Consider the following 10,909-nt stretch of genomic DNA (forward strand, 5'->3'; position numbering starts at 1 on the left):
GTCTGATAGTTGAAAAGTGGTATGTCAGTGTGATTGTATGTCCTATATTTTCAGTTAAGCATCTTTTCATGTATTGAAAACCCATTGATTTAGTTGAGATATGTTCACTTACAAGAGTTAGAACACCCTACTCAGTGAACAAAGTGAAAAGAAATGTATTATTCATGTAATCGGATCTACATGTTCTTGACTCTCAAGATCTCTTTTTCTCTCCCAACCCCAGCTTTCCTCCATTTTACGTAGATTTTTCTCAGTGGTGACCCTGGCCACTTCAGACTTAAACTCTCACAGTTCCAAGTTGAGTACAAACTTCTGAACCAGATCCTCTTCTATCATTGACAGAAATGGAGTGTGATATTCACATGACTGAGTATAAAGGTTTGTTTTGTTCTAGGGATCCAGCTCTGAGGTAAATCCTTCTTCTTAAGCCAGGCAGAGACTTAACTTTACCCCCACTGTGTGGACTGCAGGTTTGGAATAAGGGTTTGGGGTTAGGGTTAGGATGGTCTCAAGGAAAATCAGAGTTGTATAACAAAAAGGAAAAGGAATGAGTTCCAAAGTGGGTACCAGGTATACAGGTCTTTCTTCTCATACATTTCATAAAGTGATCATGTCTACAGAAAAGTTTTAAAATTCACTCACCCCATTTCTAGTAGAAGTCCATGTAGTCTTGGTAATGTCAATGTGAGATGTCCAGATGATATGCATTCTTGATCACATCGGGCTCCTCACGACCCAGAAGGTTATCCTAAATCATAACATTAACCCCTCTTAAGCAATATACTAACTATGTAGTGATAGAAAAAGGGTCATGTAACTGCCATTAAAACTTCCTTTGGGAATGCAGAAAATGGGAAATCTGCCATTCTGTTGGAAATTTTTCTTTGAATGTTTTTGTCTTGCTGTGCTTTTTATCAGCTCATTTCCTGCTGGAAAGAGGACTTCGTTAGACACTGAGCATCACTGACCAACTGAGCACTGACTTTTAGAAAGATAACTAGTGAGAAAGACATTTACAAGGGTGGTGACGTAATCTACATTCTATAGACAAAGAAACTAAGGTTCAGAAAAGTTAGAAGTCCTTGCCAATGGTCACAAATGTACGAATGTGTCAGAATCTAGTTATTTTCTGTCTCCAGGACTCTGCCATTTCAACATGCTCTCTGTCAGTTGGCTTGGTTTGTAATGCTTCTATGAGTAATTGTCGAAACTTCCACTTACAGCAAAATCAAAGGAAAATCTGTGGTCACAACCCCCAGTGATGCGTGCTAAACTCTTCTGCCTTTGGAGGAGGAACAAAGGGACCAAAACTTTTCAGTTCATCTCATAGGGGCTACCTGAGTCCTGGAATATCTCCTGATCATCACAGCACTCATGGGATGCTAGCAACACAGGCAGTGACTTTACCCATTGTAACACAGGGCTGGCCCCAAAACTTTGACCTTCCAAAAAAAAAAAAAAAAAAAAAGAGGAGAGTGAGAGAAAGAAACACAATAAAACAACAACAACAAAAAACCACGTACATTAGAGATACTTCACATCAGAATAAAATTTATGATTTTTTTACATCCTTAGAATATTTACCATATTTACCATACTTCATTTACCCAATCTTTCTTGTTGAACACTTAGATTCCCTTTCTCTTAATGTTGCAAACAACACTATAATGAGTAGCCTCCTACATACCATTCTCACATGTGTAAGTACATTTGTACAATACATTTCTAGAAGTGAAATTTCTGGGGTTGTACTGCATGTGTTTTTTATTTTAATAAATATTCCCACATTTTCCTTTATAAACATTGCAACAAACAAATTTATTTCATTAGCAGTGTCTGAAGGTTCCTCCTTCCTCGAAGTTTAACTATTTGAAATTCTTGCCAATCACATAAATAAAAATAGTATCCTTTTCCATTTTTATTTTTTCTCTTGTTTTGAGTAAAATGGAGCAACTTGCCATATGTTTAAAGTTATGTTATGACTTTTTCAATGCTAACATCAAAAAACCAAACAGTATCAAGCTTAAAGAAAAAGTGGTGATTTATTTTAGTAAGGCTTCGTAAGTGGTTTATTAGAACTTTGTTTCCAAAGTTCTTGGGCCTTGTCTCCAGGTAAAGAAAATCTCTTGAAAGAGCTAGGTTCAGTTTCTCCCTCAGCCCCTGTGCAAGGGGACGCTGGCACCTTCGTGGTCCTGGGACTACCGGCTTTCTTCCCAGATACTGACTCATCACTACCATCTGTGACTCTGGGGAAAGCAGCTCTGTACGGGTGTGGGAATGCATAACTGACCTTGTCACAGAGGCAGATTTTTTTTTAACCTATGTCATTGCTCCTCTCCATTTGTAGTGGGAATTCCTCACAGAGTGAGCATGCCCAGCCCCAGGATCCTGTTCAAAATGATTGCCACAGTCACCTTGTCACCCCAAGAAGGAATCCAGTGCATCCCTCATCTTGAATTCAGCAGGAACTCAGGTCCCCGCTGAAATTCTTCTGCTGTCCTGTGTTCTAGAATTCATCTTTTGTGTAATGCGAGGAAGCAAAGCACAAGCCAACTTTCAAATTCAAAATCCAAATGGAGAGGAAAAAACACTCAGAGTGTAAGCCTGCGTTGACACCAAATTAACTCATTCAAAAAGAAAACCGGTGTTCCTCCAATGAACTCAGTTATTTCTTTTTTACTAAATTAGTTTAATTAACCAAATGTTTTGCTTTTAGATGAACATAACTTAATGCTGTTTTATGAGCTTGTTAGAAGCTACAGGCTAATCAGAAAAGCCAGAAGATATAGTCAACCTAGAAAACACTTCAAAGCATTGAGTCTGCCATCAATTCGTTCTTTATTATTGCCACTTCGCAGGGTATCTTTGTGTATGTACATGTTAGTGTGGAAAGAACATGAGTTTGGAGCCAATGAAGCTAGGTCGTGTAGTGTCCGTGACATTTGCTAGGTTGCGTGCAGAGTTCCCTCACTCCAGGATGTGTAGGAGCTGTTTGACCATGGCAGGCACTCGGCCTAGTGGTTACCATGCCGGCTGAGATGCCTGCACACCCCACTGGAGGACCTGAGGTTGAGCCCCAGCTCTACTCCCAACTCCAACTGCCAGCCAATGAAAACCCTGGGAGGTAGCAGGTGATGATGCAATAGTTGGGTCTCTGTTACCCACGTGAGAGACCTGGATGAAATTCCTGGCCCCTGGCATCTGCCCAGCCCAGTCCTGGCCATTACAGGCCTCTGGGGACTGAACCAATGGATGGGAGTGCTCTCTCTCTCTCTCTCTCTCTCTCTCTTTCTGCCTCTCCAATAAAACACCTGAAACAATATGGTTCACCAGATTAGAAAGCAGGACATTTGAGTATCATGGAAGTGAGGATGGGTACAGGGATTTGAATCTGTGGACTCACAAACATTTCCTAACTTTATTCAGTAGCATACTGGTGGAGGGAAATGGTGAGCCATAAGTTTGGAGAGGTAGGAAAGGCCCGTATCAAAAGAAGGTCCTGTGGGAGAGGGAAAAGCATTTGATTTTCATCCCAAAGCAAAAGGAAGCCCCTAAAGGATCCTAGGCAAACAAGTGTCATAATTGGACATGTCTTTTAAAATGTTTACTCAAGCTGCTGTGTGCAGAAAGGATTGGGAGACTGCCGAGACACTGCTACAGGCAAGAACGACTGTCTCAACCGAAAAGAGGTAGTGGAGATGCAGAGAAGGACATGAATGTGGGAGATATTAACTTAGAAGCTAAGTGTAATGGTTGATTAGATGGGGAGACTGGGGGAATGAGGGGACTTGATGGGGAATTGGAATTTTCTAGTTCTTCCAACTATTAACTTAGTGAATATTATGTAGTACTACTGGTGATCACTATGTAATATTATTCACACAGAAGAGAAATACGAATATTTTAGGGGAGTGAGAAGAGATAATGGAACATTGCATATAATAATCATGCAGTGTTAATGATACATCCATTGGTGCTGTCCCACTGGGTACTACGTACTGAAGCTCAGAGGAGAGATTGGAGAGAAATCAGCTTGAAAGTCATCTGCCTGTTGATGGTACCTGAAGCTACGAGATGAAATCAGTTGAAGTGAATGAACATGGTAGGAAATAAGAGTGGGGTTGGTATAGAGTACTCATGGCAGGACCCTATCCCGACCAAGGAAATCCAAATCTCTGGGACTGAGACCTGGAGGTTCACATTTTCCAAAGCTCCCCAGGTGAGCATGATTGAGAACTCTGACTTGAGAGTTTGAGGGAAAAAAATCCAGGGTAATATAGTACCATTGAATTCCAAAAGTGAGAACATTTAAAAGAAGAGGAGTTGGGGCAGGTGTTGTGGTGCAGCAGGTTAAGCCGTTATTTGGGATGCCTGCATCCTGTGTTGAGATGCCAGAGATGGAGTTCTGTCTCTCTCACTTCCATAAGGCTTCCTGTGACTATACACCCAGGGGAGACTGCAGGTGATGGCTCAAGAACTGCCAAGCACATGGGAGAACCACAAGGAGTTCTGGGCTCCTGGCTTCAGTCTGCCTCTGTCACTGCTGTTGCAGACATTAGGGGAGTGAACCAGCAGATGGAAGATCTTTCTCCCTCGCTCGCTTGCTTGCTCTTTCAACTAAATTTTTTTTAAATAAAAAGAATTTTAAAAAATGAAAGAAGAGGAGTCGAGGACAGTGTTAAGTGGTTTGAGACGCAGCAAGAACTATCACCGACGATTTGGACAGTATGAGTAGTGGTGGAAGTGAAGGGTTGTTGGCAGGATGCTATCCATGATAGGGTTCTGATACCAAAAGCCTCTGACAGCACTGCTAACCTAGGCAGAACTGCTTTTCTCATTCAAGACCAAGGAGTCCAGGCACAGTCAATTCAGGCTGGAATGGCATTCCATTGTCTCAGCTAGCCAGAAGCTTCTAATTTGAGTCCCATGTCTTGTGTAGTTTCCCAAATTTGCCTCATGGTTCAGGTTGGCTGCTGGGATTTGAGGCATTTTATCCACATTCTATCTGAAAGAAGGAGATTAAAAAACAAACTCATACTTTCTTCTTTTAAGATAATGTCCCAGGCCGGCGCCGCGGCTCACTAGGCTAATCCTCCGCCTAGCGGCGCCGGCACACCGGGTTCTAGTCCCGGTCGGGGCGCCGGATTCTGTCCCGGTTGCCCCTCTTCCAGGCCAGCCCTCTGCTGTGGCCAGGGAGTACAGTGGAGGATGGCCCAGGTGCTTGGGCCCTGCACCCCATGGGAGACCAGGAAAAGCACCTGGCTCCTGTCTCTTGCCATCGGATCAGCGCGGTGCGCCGGCCGCAGCGCGCCAACCGCGGAGGCCATTGGAGGGTGAACCAACAGCAAAAGGAAGACCTTTCTCTCTGTCTCTCTCTCTCACTGTCCACTCTGCCTGTCAAAAAAAAAAAAAAAAAAAAAAAAGATAATGTCCCAGAAGATGTACATATCACTTCCATTAAACCCCATCCATCAGCACCTAGAGAATAGACACACGTCATTGTAAGGGGTACTAAGGCTGTCTTTAGACACGTAAATTCCCAGCTAGACATCAGGACATGAAAAATGGGGAGATGGGCTAGTGGGGGACACCTCTTTAAAAACTGCCTTGAGAGCCAGCGCCCTGGCTAACTTGGCTAATCCTCCGCCTGTGGCGCCAGAACCCCGGGGTTCTAGTCCCGGTTGGGGCACCTGTTCTGTCCCGGTTGCTCCTCTTCCAGTCCAGCTCTCTGCTGTGGCCCGGGGGTGCAGTGGAGAATGGCCCAACTGCTTGGACCCTGAACCCGCATGGGAGACCAGGATAAACACCTGGCTCCTGCCTTCAGATCAGCGTGGTGCGCCCGCCACAGCACGCTAGCCGCGGTGGCTATTGGAGGGTGAACCAACGGCAAAAGGAAGACCTTTCTCTCTGTCTCTCTCTCTCACTGGCCACTCTGTCAAAAAAAAAAAAAAAAAAAAAAGCGGTGAAGACCACATCTGATAGTGGAGTCCTCTGTGTGACCTTATCATTTTCTCTGACAGGGTTTAGTAACCCAGGTATAGAAAAATACAATATGCATTAATCATTTTAAGAAATAAATGCTATTCCATTTGGAGAATGGCACCTAACAAGCACTCACCTCTCCAGTGGAAATCCTCTCAGATATGTTATGATAGTAATAAGGTTAAGAGCCTCCCAGCTACCCTTGCATTTACATTCAATCTACGTTCATATTAATCAAGTCAATCAGCCTCTTATCTACCAATGTTCCACCCTTCCCAGTCTTTATACAATGTTTTTCAACTTGCTATGCCCAAAATTAATCTGGAGGACCTAATGAAGACATATTTTAGCTATTTCCAGAGAATCCAGAACAATAGATCTGGGGGCTACGTCTACCCATACGCAACTCAGCAAGCACTCTATCATCCCAGTGCAGTGGGCCCATAGCCGGCACTGTGAGAACTACTCTCAATCAGCCATCTTTCGCCTTCACTGTTTCATCCTGGTACCCTGGAATTCCCTCTTTTCACCCACTTTTTAACATAAATCTCAGTTTCATGTGAATTTCCGCCAAGAATCCTTAGCTGTCATTTTGGTCCCATAATCAATGCTCCTCTCCAGCATTTTTATAGAGGTGGCATCATGGTTGTATACATATTTTATTTATGTGATTTTATCCTGGGCTTGCTCATTGTGTCATAGGACTTATTTATATCCTCAGATTTTCCATCACTATTCCGTACTGTCCTCCCCCCAAATGAAAGGACCCTGTCTCTGACCAGAGCAGTGTTTGACCCTAATGATACTTGGAATCTATATGCTGAATGCATAGATAGGTGAACAAATATGAGAGTGTACAGAGAATCAAGAAACAGAAAAATTGATGGGGATACCAAAAGCAAGCAGTGTAGTAGAAAATAAAGATGTGATAAGCAGAATAAAATAAAGGAAAAAACCAGGGTTTAGCAGGAAGAGAATCATTAGATCCTGGAAGACAATGCAGGTGATTTAATCACAAATAGTTTTAAGAAACATGAGAAAAGAAGTCTGCAGGCAACTTGAAATTGACTCTTAAGTACCTGACGAACCTGAGAAAAATAGGTAGCAAAAAAATCAATGCATTGAAACCCAACAAAGCTTCAATGAACCCTCCCTTTTCAATCACTTGGAAGGAAAATGATGTGTTTAGTACATCCTCCTTCTTCATGTTTGGATCTTTAAATAGGGTATTTGTATTCACAGACTGTAGCCAGCTCAGATTGTCTCTCCTTCCAGCACACTGCCACACTTTCTAAATGACACCAGCCTTCCAAGAAAGATTGATTGCAAACTTGAAAAGGTTATGTGTGATGTAATGAATAACACATGCTATCCTTTCAAGCACATCGCTGGAAAGGCATATTTCCAGGATCCTGAATGTTCTCATGGTTTAGAGAAGATTGGGAAGATACCTTACTAGGCAAGCCTAAAGAAAACTTCTGATTATGACCATTTAATTAACTTCTCTATCTTTAATTCATTCACTCAAGCAGTACATGGTTCTAAAGCATCAACTGTTCTTGGTATTCCATAAATGGTTATGAATGAATTGGTGGATGAATGACTTTAATCCACAAGTTACAGTGTCAGTGGGGTTCCCAACACAATGGTAAATGTTTGCAATGATGGATACACCAATTGCCCTGATCTGATCTTTACACATTGTACACATGTATTGAAATTTCACACTATACCTAAAAAATATATGTTTATGTCAATTTTTTTAACTTTTATTTAATAAATATAAATTTCCAAAGTACAGCTTTTGATTTACAGTGGCTTCCCCCCCTAACTTCCCTCCCACCCACAACCCTCTCATCTCCCATTCTACCATTCCATTCACATTAAGATTCATTTTCAATTTTCTGTATATGCAGATCAATTTAGTATATATTAAGATTTCTTTTTTTAATTAATTTTTTATTTAGTAAATATAAATTTCCAAAGTACAGTTTATGGATTACATTGGCTCCCCGCCCCATAATTTCCCTCCTACTCGCACCCCTCCCATCTCCTGCTCCCTCTCCCATTCCATTCACATCAAGATTCATTTTCAATTATCTTTATATACAGAAGATCGATTCAGTATATATTAAGTAAAGATTTCAACAGTTTGCACCCACACATAAACACAAAGTATAAAAATACTGTTTCAGTACTAGTTATAGCATTACTTCACATTGGACAACACATTAAGGACAGATCCCACATGAGAAGTAAGTAAACAATGACTCCTGTTGTTGACTTAACAATTTGACACTCTTGTTTATGGCATCAGTAATCTCCCTAGGCTCTTGTCATGAGTTGCCAAGGCTATGGAAGCCTTTTGAGTTCGCCGACTTCGATCTTATTTAGACAAGGTCATAGTCAAAATGGAAGTTCTCTCCTCCCTTCAGAGAAACGTACCTCCTTCTTTGATGGCCCATTTTTTTTCCCCTGGGATCTCACTCGCAGAGATCTTTCATTTAGGTGTTTTGTTTTTGTTTTTGTTGTTGTTGTTTTTGCCAGAGTGTCTTGGCTTTCCATACCTAAAATACTCTCATGGGCTTTTTAGCCAGATCCAAATGCCTTAAGGGCTGATTCTGAGGCCAGAGTGCTGTTTAGGACATCTGCCATTCTATGGGTCTGCTGTGTATCCTACTTCCCATGTTGGATCTTTCTCTCCCTTTTTAATTCTATCAGTATTAGCAGACACTAGTCTTGTTTATGTGATCCCTTTGACTCTTAATCCTATCAGTGTGATCAGTTGTGAACTGAAATTGATCACTTTGACTAGTGAGCTGCCCGGGCGCGTGCTGCGGGACGTCTGGGAGCCGCCAGGTCTGTGGGCTGCGGTGCGTGGCGAGTTTGGGGCAAGCCGGTGGGGTGAGCTTGGTTGAGATCCTCTGCCCCTTCCGGCTGGACAAAGATGGTCAACGTCTTGAAAGGAGTGCTCATAGAATGTGATCCTGCCAAGAAGCAGTTTCTGCTGTACTTGGATGAATCCAATGCCCTAGGGAAGAAGTTCATCATTCAAGACATTGATGACACCCATGTCTTCGTAATAGCAGAGTTGGTTAACGTCCTCCAGGAGCAAGTAGGTGAATTAATGGACGAAAATGTCTTTTCTCTTACCCAGAAGTGAAAATAAAGATACTGACCACTTAGGAATTGCAAGCAACAATGTGAAAGACTGTCCCCACCCAGTGTTTTCCGTGTTTTATGTGACTGAGCAGACATGAGGCAAATGCTGCAGAAAAGACCATGGGATCATTTATTCAGGAAAACACCCTGAGCTGATTTGTTTTACACTAGAATTAAAAAAACAAAAACGAAATCCTCAAAAAAAAAAAAAACAAAACAAAACAAAAAAAAAACTAGTACATGCCACCTTGATGGGATTGAATTGGAATTCCCTGGCATGTTTTTAACTCTACCATTTGGGGCAAGTCCAACTGAGCATGTGCCAAACTGTACATCTCCTCCCACTCTTACATTTAACAGGGATCACTTTTCAGTTAAATTTAAACACCTAAGAATAATTGTGTATTAATTAAAGAGTTCAACCAATAGTATTAAGTAGAACAAAAAAATACTAAAAGGGATAAAGTATTAAGTTGTTCATCGACAGTCAGGACAAGGGCTGATCAAGTCACTGTCATAATATCCATTTCACTTCAACAGGTTTCCTTTTTGGTGCTCGATTAGTTGTCAGTGATCAGGGAGAACATATGATATTTGTCCCTTTGGGACTGGCTTATTTAACTCAGCATGATGTTCAGGATCACTAGCAATCAGGGAAATGCAAATCAAAACCACAATGAGGTTTCACCTCACCCCAGTTAGAATGACTCACATACAGAAATCTATCAACAACAGATGCTGGTGAGGATGTGGGGAAAAAGAGACACTAACCCACTGTTGGTGGGAATGCAAACTGGTCAAGCCACTATGGAAGTCAGTCTGGAGATTCCTCAGAAACCTGAATATAACCCTACCATCAACCAAACCATCCCACTCCTTAGAATTTACCCAAAGGAAATTAAATTGGCAAACACAAAAGCTGTCTGCACCTTAATGTTTATTTCAGCTCAATTCACAGTAGCTAAGACCTGTTTTCAACCTAAATGCCCATCAACAGTAGACTGGATAAAGAAATTATGGGACATGTACTCTATAGAATACTATACAGCAGTAAAAAAACAATGAAATCCGGTCATTTGCAACAAAATGGAGGAATCTGGAAAATCATGCTGAGTGAAATATGTCAATTAATTTTTAAAACATGGGGAGTACTCTTAACAGAGATTACAATCTAGTAAGGGAAACAAAATAAAAGTAACACTTCCTGGGAAGAATGTGATAGTGCCATCAAAGAGTATATACTATGAGAATACAGAATACAAGGGAAAAGTTTACTGTCAACTGGAGTGTTAAGATTAGGGCTTCTTCAAGAAGTTGCTTTAAAGCTGAACCTTATAGTTTCTGGACATGTAGAAAGGTTTTTTAGAAAAAAAAAAAACTCCCATGAGATTGACTGTGATGGGATATGTGGAAGATAGACAGGACTTTAATTTGGATAAGATGGTGGAGTTTCTGGAGAACAATATTGGGCAACAATGTTGGAAAGCTACATTAAAAGTTTGCATGGAGATCTTTAATGTTTTAGATTCATAACTTAGCAAGGATGGTTAAGTGCTAATGTTTATTGAATGACAGCCATGGGTGAGGCACATTGTCATACATAAGTTATCTCAGTTAAGGTTCACAACAATCCTGAATAGAGGTTCATGAGGCCTTCCCTACCCAAGTACAACAGGTGCTGGGAAAGACCATTTGAAAGATCTCACTGGATGTGGAAACCACTACCTCATAGTAAATTGTGTTTTGCTGATTGAAGGGTGGAGTA

The 10,909-nt window shown here is 41.4% G+C and overlaps 1 pseudogene; it reads left to right on the forward strand.

Annotated features, from left to right (window-relative positions):
* The first annotated feature begins 8,808 nt into the window (after nt 1-8,808).
* On the forward strand, nt 8,809-9,152 carry LOC138845814 (general transcription factor IIH subunit 5 pseudogene; annotated as a pseudogene).
* The last annotated feature ends 1,757 nt before the right edge of the window (nt 9,153-10,909 follow it).

The sequence above is a fragment of the Oryctolagus cuniculus genome, chromosome 16, assembly GCF_964237555.1.
Source record: "Oryctolagus cuniculus chromosome 16, mOryCun1.1, whole genome shotgun sequence".
Lineage (NCBI taxonomy): Eukaryota > Metazoa > Chordata > Mammalia > Lagomorpha > Leporidae > Oryctolagus > Oryctolagus cuniculus.